The following is a 13,631-nucleotide window of genomic DNA, read 5'->3' as shown; positions in this document are numbered from 1 at the left end:
CAGAGTCCCAAGCATTGGGTCTGACCTGGCTCGGGTATCCTTCACAGTTGCCATGCTGCTGAGAGCTCCTTTTACCCAAACCTCGCGATCAAACACCCAATGCATATTTTTTTTAAAGATTTATTTATTTTTTATTTTTTTAAAAGATTTATTTTTATTACAAAGTCAGATATGCAGAGAGGAAGAGAGACAGAGAGGAAGATCTTCCATCCGAAGATTCACTCCCCAACTGAGCCACAACGGGACAGTATGGGCTGATCCGAAGCCAAAAACCTGGAACCTCTTCCAGGTCTCCCACGCGGGTGCAGGGTCCCAAAGCTTTGGGCCGTCCTCCACTGCTTTCCCAGGCCACAAGCAGGGAGCTGGATGGGAAGTGGAGCTGCCGGGATTAGAACCGGTGCCCATATGGGATCTCGGGGCTTTCAAGGCGAGGACTTTAGCCGCTAGGCCACGCCGCCGGGCCCAAGATTTATTTATTTTTATTAGAAAGTCAAATTTATAGAGAGAAGGAGATACAGAGTGAAAAATCTTCCTTCTGCTGATCCACTGCCCAAGTAGCCACAACTGCCAAAGCTGAGCACTTCCAAACCTAGGAGCCAGGAGCTTCTTTCGAGTCTCCAACTAGGTGCAGGATCCCAAGGCTTTGGGCCATCCTCCACTGCCTTTCCAAGCCACAAGCAGAGAGCCAGATAGGACGCGGAACAACCAGAACATGAACCAGCACCCACACAGGATCCTGGTTGATGTAAAACAAGGACTTCAGCCATGAGACCGCCAATGCAGGGCCCGCTATACCTGTTTTATTAGGGAGTGAATGAAAGGACAATTTATCATTTAGAAAACTGCTGAGTCGGTGGCCAGCATATCCAGGTGCACATGGAGGATATAGCAGTCCATCAGAACCTGCAGAGGACACCTGGTACCACAAAAGAGGACGGAAGACAGAAAAAATCAATCAACTACCCCAGCCATGTGTTGGCAGTGAAAATCCGGGCAATCAGAAACTCTAAAGTGAACTATGTCAGCCAGTGGATTCTGGAGAGGTTTCATCGTGCTTGGAATGGCGAGTTTGGTAGCAATTCAGAACTGCTGAAGTATGAAAACTGCTTGAGCAGGACCCTTGGAGCATGCCCCACACCGGAGACCTGGGATGGGCAGGAGGCTGGGTGGGGCTTCTCCCTTTGTTTCTCTCCTGACCCAGATACGGGGGAGGGGAGGGAATTATGATATTAGTGTGGAAACAAGAGTCTTACCCAGTTTCCTGAAGCCCTTGACCCTTTGTACCCTAATCAACTATGTAAGATTATAAAAATAAAATAAATATATATAGTAATATGGAAACAATAGTCATACCCACTTTCTTGTAGCCCTTGACCCTTTGTGCCTTAATCAACTATGTAAAGATTATCAAAATAAAGCAATTTTTAAAAATAAAATTCAATTAAAAAAAAAAAAGAAAACTGTTGAGTCACAATGACTAATCCAGCTGCCAGTTATCAGGCCAATTACAAATAGAAACAATGTATTAAGGGTGTGGTTATAAGAAGTGCTTTGTAATTCTTGTGCAAGAAGCAGAGCTGCATTGCAGCTACTATTTCTGTACTGAGGAGAGCTCTCCAGAAACTTCTTCGTCTGGAACATGGCCAGCAAGAAAGTGATTGCCGTGTTTGGAGCAACAGGTAAGAAAGTTTTTTTTTAAGTTCATACCCACTCTGCTCACCCTCCTGTCTCACTGTTTTTTACTGCAGAGTTTGCAAGTGTGGCTTGAACAAAGCCCTTTAGGGGACTGGAAAGCACACCTAGAAGCTTACATCATTGGTGCTGTCTAAGGCAGGGATATTGAACTCCATTTTCACAGAAATAATCTCAGTGGATCAAGGACCACATCTCTTTGTCTCAACCGGGGACTGACTTGTGGATGTATTCAGCTGGTTTTCTGTGTTTGGGAGATACTATAGTCCAACTAGCTTTAGGTTCTCATGTATTTTTTATTTGAAAAGTAGATTTGAGAGAGAGACAAGGAGAGAGATCTCCATCCACTGGCTCCCTTCCCAAATGGCTGCACTGTCCCAAGCTGAACCAATCCGAGAACAGAAACCAGGAGTCTCTTCTGGGTTTCTGACGTGAGTCAGGGAGCTCAAGGACTTGGGTCATCCTTCATTGCTTTCTCAGGCATTAAGCAGTGAACTGGATCAGAAATGGAACAGCCAGGACTTGAACTGGTGCCTATATAAGACACCAATACTGCAGACTCTGCCCTCTGGGACTGGTCCCTGTTACCGTGTATTTTATTATTTAGATGATTTAAATTTTCTGCCTCTCAAATTATCTTCATAACTTTTACACTCTTCACTAATAGACTTCTGTTTTCTTCCTCAATCTTTGGCACTATTTTTAGTTTTTTTTTAAATTATGATTGTTTTCTAATTTGAAAGGCAGAGAAACAGAGATAGAAATTGCCTATGTGCTGATTCGCTCCCCAGATGCCCACACCAGGACTAGACTGGGTGTAAGCCAGGAGCTGGGATTTCAGTCTGGGTCTCCCCTCTGGCTGCCAGGGATACTTGAACCACCACTGGTCTCTGGATCCAGGATGTGCATCAGCAGGAAGCTGGAATCAGATGCAGAGCAAGGACTCAAACGTAGGCACTCTGATGAGGGATGTGGGCATCCCACGTGGCAGCTTAACCACTAAACCAAACACATGAGTGTTCACTAGGTTTTATGAATTTGCTTTCACTGCTTCACTCTTAGACCTGTTCAGGCTTCTCTCAACTGTTGCTTTGAGGAGTGGATGACCCACAGTGCTGGGAGAATCCATCTTGGCATGCCCAGCAGTGCACGTGAAGCACGTGCTCTTCCTGCAGCGTTCTGACATTACACTGCACCTGCAGGCCTTGATGACCTCATAGTCCAGTGACCCTTGCTCTTTGTTCCTGCTGTTTGCTATTTGCTTTTCCATCTCATGTTAGACCTAAAGGACTGCTCATCTCCAAAGCGCAGAGCTAAGAGGACATAGGTTTCAGTGTTTCCACTCCATTCATTCACTCATCCATTCATTCAGGTGACAGGAGGCACTGAGAACCTCTACCATGCCAGGTAGTAGTCTGAGTCCATGACTGGGAAATAAAGTATGAACAGTCTCTGTTTGTATCCAGTTCCTTGCTCTGCAAGGGTAGAAGTGCAAGGAAATAATTACCATAGTCATGATCATTCTATCCCCACTAGAATTCCTCTGTTGAAGTCCTAACTCCAAGTGCTTCAACATGGGACTGCTTTTGGAGACAGGGTCTTTATAAAGAGATAATCAGTTTACATGAGACCATTAGGGTGGATTCTAATGCAATCATCTCCTGTGGTTACGAGAAGAGGGCATTTGGCCTTGGGTAATGCTTGTGCCCACAGAACTGGGAGTTGAAGCTAGGTACTCTTATATGAAACATGGATGTCCTAACTGGATTCTTAATCCATAATCCAATGCCCACTGCATTCCATATTTTTGTACCCCAGGTGTTAGCATCAGGGATCCTCGGTGTTCTGAAACTGTATAGTGGTGAATGGGATGTCCTCCATTAGCAGGGTGCTCTAGAGTTTGGCACTTGATGGGAGCTGAACATGGTAGATGTAGAAGCACAATCACGTTGTGAGACAGGAAGACGAGTGAAGCCAGCCAGGTTGTATTGAAAAGGCCCTAGTACTCTCAGGAGAACCACTCTCTAATGGTATGTACTGGCACCTATGACTTGAGGGTCTCCTAACAGCCCTATGTCTTAGATAACTCTAATTAGCTAAGTCTCTATCCTTAACCCACCAAACACATAATAGTCAGACTTCAGAGTTGACAAATCTGCACGAGATAAGGCTGCTCAATTCATAGCACTTGGGACTTTTGATGGAGTTGTTAGAAGCTAGTATGAAAGCCATGGGCTACCCAAAGAACCAGGCAGTGCCTCCCAAAGAAGATGCCAGTGCAGGTGTACTCTGAATCAGCGCTCTTCGTGGATAAAGTTCCCTAGTGAATCATCCTCCTGATCCCTCCCATGTTTCTTTCTCCCTCACCCTGCAGGTGCTCAGGGGGGCTCTGTGGCCAGGGCCCTTTTGGATGCTAAACATTTTGCAGTGAGGGCATTGACCAGAGATGTGACTAAACTCAGTGCCCTGGCACTCAAGGACCTTGGTGCTGAGGTGATGAAATGTGATCTGGATGACAAAGTGTCTTTAGTGACTGCCTTAAAAGGTGTCTATGGAGCCTTCCTGGTGACCAACTTTTAGGAGCATCTTAGCCAAGAGAAGGAAGTACATCAGGTGGGCAGCTGCCAGTGTCCTCCTGCCCCTTTGAACCTGCTATGCCTGGAATGTATTCCCAGGTTTTCATTTGCTCAAATTAGTCCCCACAGTGAGATGTGAAGATGGTGGAAGTTTAATCTAACTGTGGTATAGTAGTCTAACTACTATATGGTAGCTGGGCTTAGGAGTTGGGAGGGTTAGGAACGGTATGAGAGTGGAGCCCCTGTTGTGGACCCCTAATGCTTGGTAAGAAGGACAGACCACAGAGGAGACCCATATGCTCTCTGTGTGTTGCTGGATGATGTCCTGTACCCTGGGCCTCTGCCAGCAGGAAGGTATAACCAGTTGCAGGCTCTTCAGCACCCCAGAACCAAGAGCTTACAAAGCTACTTTTTTTTTAATAAAAGTTCCCCACAATCAGGTATTTCATCTTAGTAACAAAAATGAACTCTGCAGCTCCATTTTCTGATTGCTATTCCTAACTACTTCTGTGCTCCCTGGAATGGACAAGCCCTCAGTCTGGGCAATATAGAAAGTTCACTCCACAACATCCCTGTGCTATCCTTAAAATGTGTATACTTTGGGTATTTGCTAAAAGTATCTTTGATTGTGAAAATAATGTTATGTGGCACACATGTTTCAAGAGTGGGATACTTGAGATTCTTTAATGGTGCCACTCATTGCTCCCACTTACGGCAGATAGTGTTGGCTTGGGCACAAGAATTGCTCACACAAATGGAAGTTATTCTGATGGTGAAAGAGGGAGAATGGGATGAAACAGGAGTTCTAAATTTCAAGGAGAGAATCTAGAAATTATTCCATAATGGGTACCTAGAAATTAACAAGTGAATAAAGCCACGGAGATGAACTCCAGAGAAGAACAAAATATGGACAGAGTAAATATAAGCCTCATAGAACAGGGCTCAGCTTCACCTGTGTTTGAGCAGGGACTATTAATCTAGCTCCAAACCACACTATTGGAAGGATGAGATACAGGGCACTGTCCTGTGTGTGATGCTGGTGTTAGCTGTGGTGATCTGTCAGCACATAACCTGATGTATTTGGAGCTCACATGTGCTTCCTCTCCATGTAGATGCAGATGATACGAAAAGGAGAAGAGCTGCCCTCTGGTCTGTATGCAAAGCTAGGGTCCTCGTAATGGCTTCACTTTGGTCCATTAGGGGAAGCTGGTGGCAGATCTCAGCAAGCGCCTAGGCCTGAAGCATGTGGTGTTCAGTGGCCTGGAGCACATGCACAAACTAAGCGGGGGGGAGATTGACTGCACCATACTTCGATGGCAAAGGAGAGGTGGAAGAGTACTTCAGGTCCATTGGTGTTCCCATGACCAGTGTGTCCGCATGCCATTCTACTTTGAGAATTTTCACGGTGGTTTGAAACCTGCCAAAGCCTCTGATGGAGATTACTACACCTTGGGTAAGTGGAAGGTTGCAGGGAAAGTCAACCAGATACCTGCTACTCTCCCTCCCAACTCTCTTCCTCCTTCCAGTCCTCCCTCTCTGCATCCCTCTCTCCTCCACTTCAAGCACACAATATTCAAGTGCCTATTAGGGTCTCAGCTCTGTGGGCAGCACTAACAGATACCAATTGCTCAGGTACCCTCTCAGGTGGTTGCACTATCAAGTGTGGAAAACTTCATAGAGACCCAAAGCACAGAAGGTGCACACCCAGGCTTTCACAGGATGACCTTGTGCAAGTCATCAGCTGGGAGTCAGTTTCAATTTCTTCTCATTAGCATGACCTCTAGGATCCTCTGGCTGATCCACTTGACCTTCTCGGGCAACAAGCAAGCAAAGGTTTTTCCTCCTGACCTGGACGCCCTGTTCAGATTCAGGGCCCTGAAGGGTAGGGTTCCACCCACACAGAGCTTGCTGCTCTGCAGACTGTAAATGATGACTTTGTCCTCACCCAAGTCAAGCTTGCTGGTGGCATGGCCCAGAGTAACAGCATTGGACATGTCGAGAAGCAGTCTGGTTCCAGACAAAGTGAAGAGGATTCCATGGGAAGTAAAGCAGAGGACCTTGTTGCTAACATGGAGGTTACTGATCTGACAAACTGAAAAGAGATACTATACCCTAGATGAGGAGGTGTGCAGGGGGGAGTACGTTATCAGCGATGTAGGAGTTCTGGGTGGGGCCAGGGATATTGAGAACGCCTATGAAACAGATCAGTGAGGATATTGAGTAAGAAGCTGGACATGTTCAGCAGAGATGTCTGGGCTGAAGATGCAATGAGCCCTACTCTGCACTCAGCAGCTCTGTAGCCAAAGGCTGCTCTTTTTGGCTGACATCCAGAGGCAATGATGTATTCTCATACAAAGCATTGGTATTATATGCAACTGTAGCCATTCAGGTTTCCATGGCTGCCTCCCATTTTTTTGTGGCTGTGGTTCATGATTTGGGGCTGGTAGATGCAACATAGTTAACAGTCTTAATCTTGATTTTTATATTTTTTTCAAACTAGTGCTGCCCACAGGGGATGTACCACTGCCTGGCATATCCATCGCTGATATTGGAGTCATCGTCTCTAACATCTTTAATTCTCCGGAGGAGTTCATAGGAAATGCCTTGAACCTCGGTGCAGAAGCACTAACAGTGAAGCAATATGCTGAGATTTTATCCAAGGGTTTGGGGAAAGATATCCGAGATTCAAAGGTGAGTTCTCTTTCTGCTAAGATTTATTATTAATGAGAAGGCCGATCAGATTTATGCAGAAAAGAGGAGACAGAGAGAAGGATCTTCCATCTGCTGGTTCACTCCCCAATAGCCACAACAGCAGGAGCTGAGCTGATCCAAAGCCAGGAGCTTCTTTCTGGTCTCCCACATGGGTGCAGGATCCCAAGGCTTTGGGCTGTCCTCTACTGCTTTCCCAGGCCATAGAAGGGAGGTGGAAGGGAAGTGGAGCAGCCAGGACATAAACTGGCTCCCATATGGGATCTTTGAGCCTTTGCAAGGTGAAGATTAGCCAATTGAACTGTCATACTGGCCCGCAAAGGTAAATTCTTAGGAGACTATGTTCTAGGGAACTGAGTGTGCTAACATTCTTGTCAACTTGTAAGTTCCTCTAGGGCTTTCTGTGGGTTCAGGCAGGGTTAAGTGTAGCCTGCCAGGGGACACTGAAGAGGACTACAGTTCCTTAAATCTATCTGTATTGCTTTATGTAGCTAAAGCCCTAGAATGGAGCTTTATTCTTTTGTCTGAGGGGTGCACAGAATTGCTCATGCTGGTCTTAGGAAGGAGATTGGGAGAGAATCAAGATGGCGGAATAGGGTAAGGACACGTTTATACAGACGGAAAAACATTCAATCAGGATGAAGCAGAGAGGACATATTTCAGGTTGTAGGAAAGGAAAGAACAATAGCAGAAGGGTACCTGGAGACTGACCGACACAGGAAAGCAGCGGACACAACGGTGTGGTGTTGCAGAGACTGATACTCCAGCATGGCGATCTGAACTCCACAGCAGCTGGAACTCCACCAGCAACCAGGTGGGAAGGGACTTTCACTGGGAGCTCGAGTGGTGAACCCAGACAAAGAACTGTCCATTCTGCTGGTCCGTTTGATTTGACCAGGAGCAGAGACAGAGCAGCAGATCTCAGACGGGCAGTATGAGAACAGAGTGGATTTCACAGCCCAGTCAGCCCCCTACAACTAAATTGGGCGCCATTTTGCGTAAAGAGGAAAGAGCAAGGGAAGGGACTGAGCATGTGCTGAGCTGGGAGTGAGCTCATTTCTGTCTCCGTAAACTGCAACGATGTGGCACTCTACAGGTTCCACCCAGGGCAGGTCTGGAATAGCCCTCGGATCTGACAGCCAGCAAATCAAGAACCTTAGTGGTTGTACATCAGGCGCCATTTTGGGCACTGTGGCAATAGCTTTGGGACTGCAGGGGACAATAGTGAACTGTGCAAGTGCTAATCTCGCGAGAACTTGCTGAGGTCTGTGATTGCACTGGTCCCGCAGGACAATAATACTGACTGTGGCAGTGTACCAGTCAGAATAGTTCCGTGTGGCACCCAGACCTAACGTCCAACAGGTTCCCACAAGATCAGCACCACCAACAACCTAATTATATAGGACACTTGGTATCTCTCTAATCCTGGGACCTGCTCCAACCGGAAGTGGGAGAAAGGTTGCAGAGACAACGGTGCAGCCTCACCACGGTATCACAGGAGGTGGAGAGTGGTGAGCCAAGAGCTGGGGCTGTGGAGACCACGGTGGAAATCTGACGTAAGAACCCAAACCTGGAACTCAATGGAGGTTGTAGCACAAGTGGCTGCAAGCAAAAAGGTGTGTACCAACCGCAATAAGTAAAATCGCATTGTAGACCTGTGGGTGACACAGCTTAGGAACCTACCCCAAGGAGAAGACTCTGCTAACCAGAAGTACAATGAGCAAGAGCAAAAGAAGAGATAAAGGCACAATGAATATTGCCGAAACCTCCCCTGTAAAGGAGCAAAACCCTATGCCAACCTCAGAGTTAACTGAGGAACACATCGAGAAAATGGGGCACACAGAATCCATAAGACTCATTTTAAAGATTCTGATCAACAATGAGAAGCTCATGCAAGAGTTCAAAGAATTTAAGGAAGCAATAAAGCAAATCAAGGCTGGTATATCAGAAATCAAGAACACAGTGGAGCAAATTAAGAGTACAGTGGAGAGTCTCCAAAACAGAGTGAAGCAAGCAGAAGAAAGAATCTCAGAATTGGAAGGTATTTCCTGTCATCAGGGGGAAGCAAACAAAAAGCTGGAAGCAGAGCTGGATCAGGCCAAAAAAAGTATTCAAGAATTGAAAGACACTGTTAAGAGGCCCAATCTAAGAGTTATGGGAGTCCCAGAAGGTGCAGAAAGAGAAGCTGAGTTTGCAAATGTATTTAATGAAATAATAAAGGAAAATTTCCCTAATCTGGAGAAAGAATTGGGAAACAAGATCCAGGAGGGGCACAGAACTCCCAACAGGCTTGACCAAAAGCGATCTTCACCAAGACACATGATCTTCAAGCTCTCTTCAATTGAACATAAGGAAAAGATCCTTAAATGTGCACGTGAAAAAAATCAATTGACATAAAGGAAAGCCAATTAAGCTTACAGGAGATCTCTCACAGGAAACTCTACAGGCAAGAAGAGAATGGAGTGACATATTCCAGATTCTACAAGAAAAAAATTGTCGGCCCAGGATAACATATCCAGCAAAGCTTTCTTTCGTCTTTTAAAATGAAATAAAATTCTTCCACAGTAAAGAAAAGCTAAAGGAATTTTCGTCTTCCAAACCTGCCCTACAAATGATACTTCAAGATGTTCTCTTGGCAGAGAAGAGGAATAGCACCTACCAAAACCAAAGGCAAACGGGAAGAACATCCCAGTAAAATGACAACAGAAGACTAAACCAATGAACAACCCATTCCTAGGAGGACAGGACCAAAGTACCACCCATGCATATTAAACCCTGAATGTAAATGGCTTAAGCTCAATCAAATGTCATAGAGTAGTAGACTGGATTAAAAATCAACACCCATCTGTTTATTGTCTGGAGGAGACTCACTTCAACAAAGATCAGCAGAAACAATATCACATGGGTTTTGTTGTTTTCTGATGGTTTCATCTCTTCAAAACACTTCCTTCTGATTAAATCATTCAATGGCTCATAGATCATACGGTAGCATCATTTTCTTCAAGAACGTTCTTGATTTTCATTTCTTCAGCTACACATTAGTCATTTAATAGCATGTTATTTAACTTCTTGGTGTTGTTAATTTCTTTTTGCTCCCGGATATTGATTATGTTTTGTGGCTTTTCATTTAAGGGGATGTACAGTAGCTGTGTAATGGAGACTGTCATATCTAGTAACATGTCATTTAACTTCATGGCATTGTAAATTTCCTCTTTTCTTTCTATTGTTGATTTTGAATCATGACTTTTCATTTAAGGGGATGTACGGTAGCTGTGAAATGCAGACTAACATTCAGATGTGAGGATGTAGTGTGGTATGCATTTCTGCTTCCAGACAAAGATGGACTTACGATGAAACTATTTTTTTTTCTAGATGTCACTTATATAATTTATTGTTTAAAGAATATTCATAGTAAAAAAAATCGAAGTTTACCTATTTTATAGCACACAGTTTTAGAAAAGAGTTACTTCTTTGGAAGGTCCTGTGTGTGCGTGTTTGGGGGGGTTGAAGATAAAGATTGTCTGTTCTCTGACACACGCCTTGCATGGTCCCAATAGCCAGGCTGAAGCCAGGAACTCAGCACTCATCAGGTCTCCCATGTGGGCGCAGGCCCCAAGCAGAGGACCATTCTCTGCTGCTTTCCCACGATGAAACTATTAACTATATTTTGACAATAGGATTCTGGACTCTCTGCCATTGTCCGTGCTCGCAATGATGGACATATGACTGAGTATGAAGAACTATATGTTAGAAATGATATAGAGGAACTGGGGGGAGGGAACTGGGGAGGAGATAAGGGAATATGAAACTGTATTATAAAATAATAACAATAATAATAAAATGTATTTAAAAAAAAAAGGAGATTGACCTGAAGATACCACCCCTCCTTCTCCAATGGGAAAAGGTCTTAGTTGCTATGCTAATTCTGGGGAGGACGCAGCCGGCCACAAGGTGGCGCTCTGTGACTCGCAGTCTGACCTCCTCCACCGCCCAGGGCCTCCATTTCTGCCTCAGGGAAGGCAGGGCCAGAACACAAGGCCATCAGGAACTCTGGTCTAGCTGAGAGGATGTGTCTGACCCTGGCAGAGCATGGCTCTCACAGTGAGACTCGACAGCACGCGTTCTCTGTGCTGAAAACGTGCAGCTCAGAAATTCCCTGCTTTCTTGAAATATCCAAGTTACCAGAGCTATCAAAGCAACTGAGACCCTCAAACTCGATCTCCATGCTTCCCCCACAGAAACTTCTGTTGACAAAGATTTTGTAGATTACAAAATCGCAATTGTTTAGTGTAGACACTGATGTAAAGGAAAAATAAATTGAACATTGCTCAATCTCATGTAGGATAAAACTGCCATGATTTTCTCGTCTTTTCCCGTAATAACTACATACATATAAATCTTTAATACATCTGAAATAACACATATATTCCATTCTGAATCTAGCCTTTCAACTTACTGCTACATCACGAGTATATTTCTAGCTTGTAAAGCTCTTAAAAAACAATAATTTGGTTTGATTTGTTCGAATGCAATATTCATTGTTTCCTTTCAAATTTTTATTGAAATAATATGGAAAAGAATAAACATTTATTTTTGTAACTGCAAGGTATTCTTACAGATACCACAGCTAGGTTTTTAATTTTTCATTATTATGGATAGCATATGACAGTCATTTCATGTAAATCAATTGTGTCTGTCACGTTGAAGATTTTTTTTTTAATTTAAGAGGGAGGGAGTATGAGGTTAAAGAGAGAGAGAGAGAGAGAGAGAGAGAGAGAGAGAGAGAGAGAGTTCCCACATCTCGTTTCACTCTGGAAATGCTCATGATAGTTTTTACCTGGGCCTGGTTAGAGTCAGTCCTGGCCTCCCAAGTCAATGGCGAGAGTCCAGTTGCCTCAGCTAGCGCAGCTGCCTCCAAGTCCGGGTCCACAGGCAGCTAGAACAAGAGGCAGAGATGGCAGCTGAATCCAGGACCTACCATGTGGAATGCAAGTATCTTAGCCACCAGGATGAACACTTGTGCCCTGTGTCACATCTTTTGAAGACCATGTGCCTAAGGTTCCTAACAGACCCTGGGAGCTAAAGAGATTGTATCACATCAGATAGAAATAGTTTTTGCTGGATCTGAGGGGCAATCAGTGATCTAGTTAGTGTCTGAAGGGATCCAGGGGTAGGTAGATATGATAGACAGTGACGAGACAGGTCAGGGGGCATAGGCAGTGGTCCCTGACTGAGTGTGAGGAGTGAAGACACAAGGCACCTGGGACAAGAGGGCGAGTGAGGATGGGTGGGGCATCAGTGTGGTGAGAAGGAGGGGCCAGGCCAGAGTGAGGGTACATGATACCTTATACTGCATGGAGGGTCAGAACAGGGATATGTCCCGGAAGGCTGCTAGGGGAAGCCAAGGGGGATGTAGAAGTATTCACACAAAAGGTGACAAAGCTTATCCCTAACACCTGAGGCTGGAAGCAGTGTTGCTTCTTGAATCCTACAGGTTTCTCAGAAGTTACAGTCTCCACATATACAGTATGACATCACCAGCAGGGCCTGGAGCAAGAACTCTTCATCGACCATGTGATTGGTTCCTCTAAAAGATCATTGAAGACCATAAATAGCTTCATATGGCTCAGACTGACCATCAGATGTGACTGGAAGAGTCCGCTGGTTTCTGAAGAAAGGATGTTGGTTTTGGGAGTTAGATATGAAACTCTGGACTTGTGTCATCATCAAAATGAAATACTGTATTTTCAGAATTATTTTGAATGTGCTTTAAAACATTCCCTGTTGTTTTTGCTTTGAACAGATCACCCCAGAAGCTTTCGAAAAGCTAAACATCCAAGGGATGTTTAAAAGCCAAGGGAGTGGCCGATGCATTTCGCTTTACGCTAAAGAACCCAGAACGTGATTTTAAACTTACCCAACAACTAAATCCCAAAGTCAGAAGCTTCCAGCAGTTTGTATCTGAAAGCATAGAGGCCTTCAAGAACATCTAGAAAACCAGATGCTCACCTAGGAGCGCCTCACATGTTCTGTATTCCTTACCACACTGTTTCTCTCTACCTCACCACATCAGTGAAATTGGAATATCATCATTTCAACACCCATGTATGCCCTGCAGCTCTCCCTTTGGTGAGAAATGCTGCACTAGTGGCCTGGCAGTGAGACTTGATTCAGGCATCTTTTCAGCCAGTGATATGTTCATCTGGAGATGAATGGATATGTCACAAAAGGTGACATCAGAAGCCCTAAACGGATGTCACCTTCTGTAACTCTCTCTCTCTGCAACCCAGTGATCCATCACAAGAAGGTGCTGGAGCTCCTTCATAACACAACATGAGCCCACTCAGCTTTCTCCTATGGGTGTCAGCTCAAGCCCTATGAGCTCCTTTTCCTCAGGAAATTTGTCATTTGCATATTTACAAAAATAAACGATGTTGTGGAGATTATTCTATTTGGTGTTCAATGAGCAAACACAAAGATTTGGAAATTCCCAAGTTCAGTTTTGCTGCAAAGATTGGAAATGTGGGGCCCGGCAGCGTGGCCTAGTGGCTAAAGTCCTCTCCTTGAACGCCCCGGGATCCCATATGGGCGCTGGTTCTAATTCCGGCAGCTCCACTTCCCATCCAGCTCCCTGCTTATGGCCTGGGAAAGCAG

The 13,631-nt window shown here is 44.9% G+C and overlaps 1 pseudogene; it reads left to right on the top strand.

The window, feature by feature from the left end:
* The first annotated feature begins 1,559 nt into the window (after positions 1 to 1,559).
* Positions 1,560 to 13,423, top strand: LOC131479928 (nmrA-like family domain-containing protein 1; annotated as a pseudogene).
* Positions 13,424 to 13,631: the final 208 nt, after the last annotated feature.

The sequence above is a fragment of the Ochotona princeps genome, chromosome 3 (genome assembly GCF_030435755.1).
Source record: "Ochotona princeps isolate mOchPri1 chromosome 3, mOchPri1.hap1, whole genome shotgun sequence".
Classification (NCBI taxonomy): domain Eukaryota; kingdom Metazoa; phylum Chordata; class Mammalia; order Lagomorpha; family Ochotonidae; genus Ochotona; species Ochotona princeps.
This window is presented reverse-complemented; position numbering and strand designations above follow the sequence as displayed.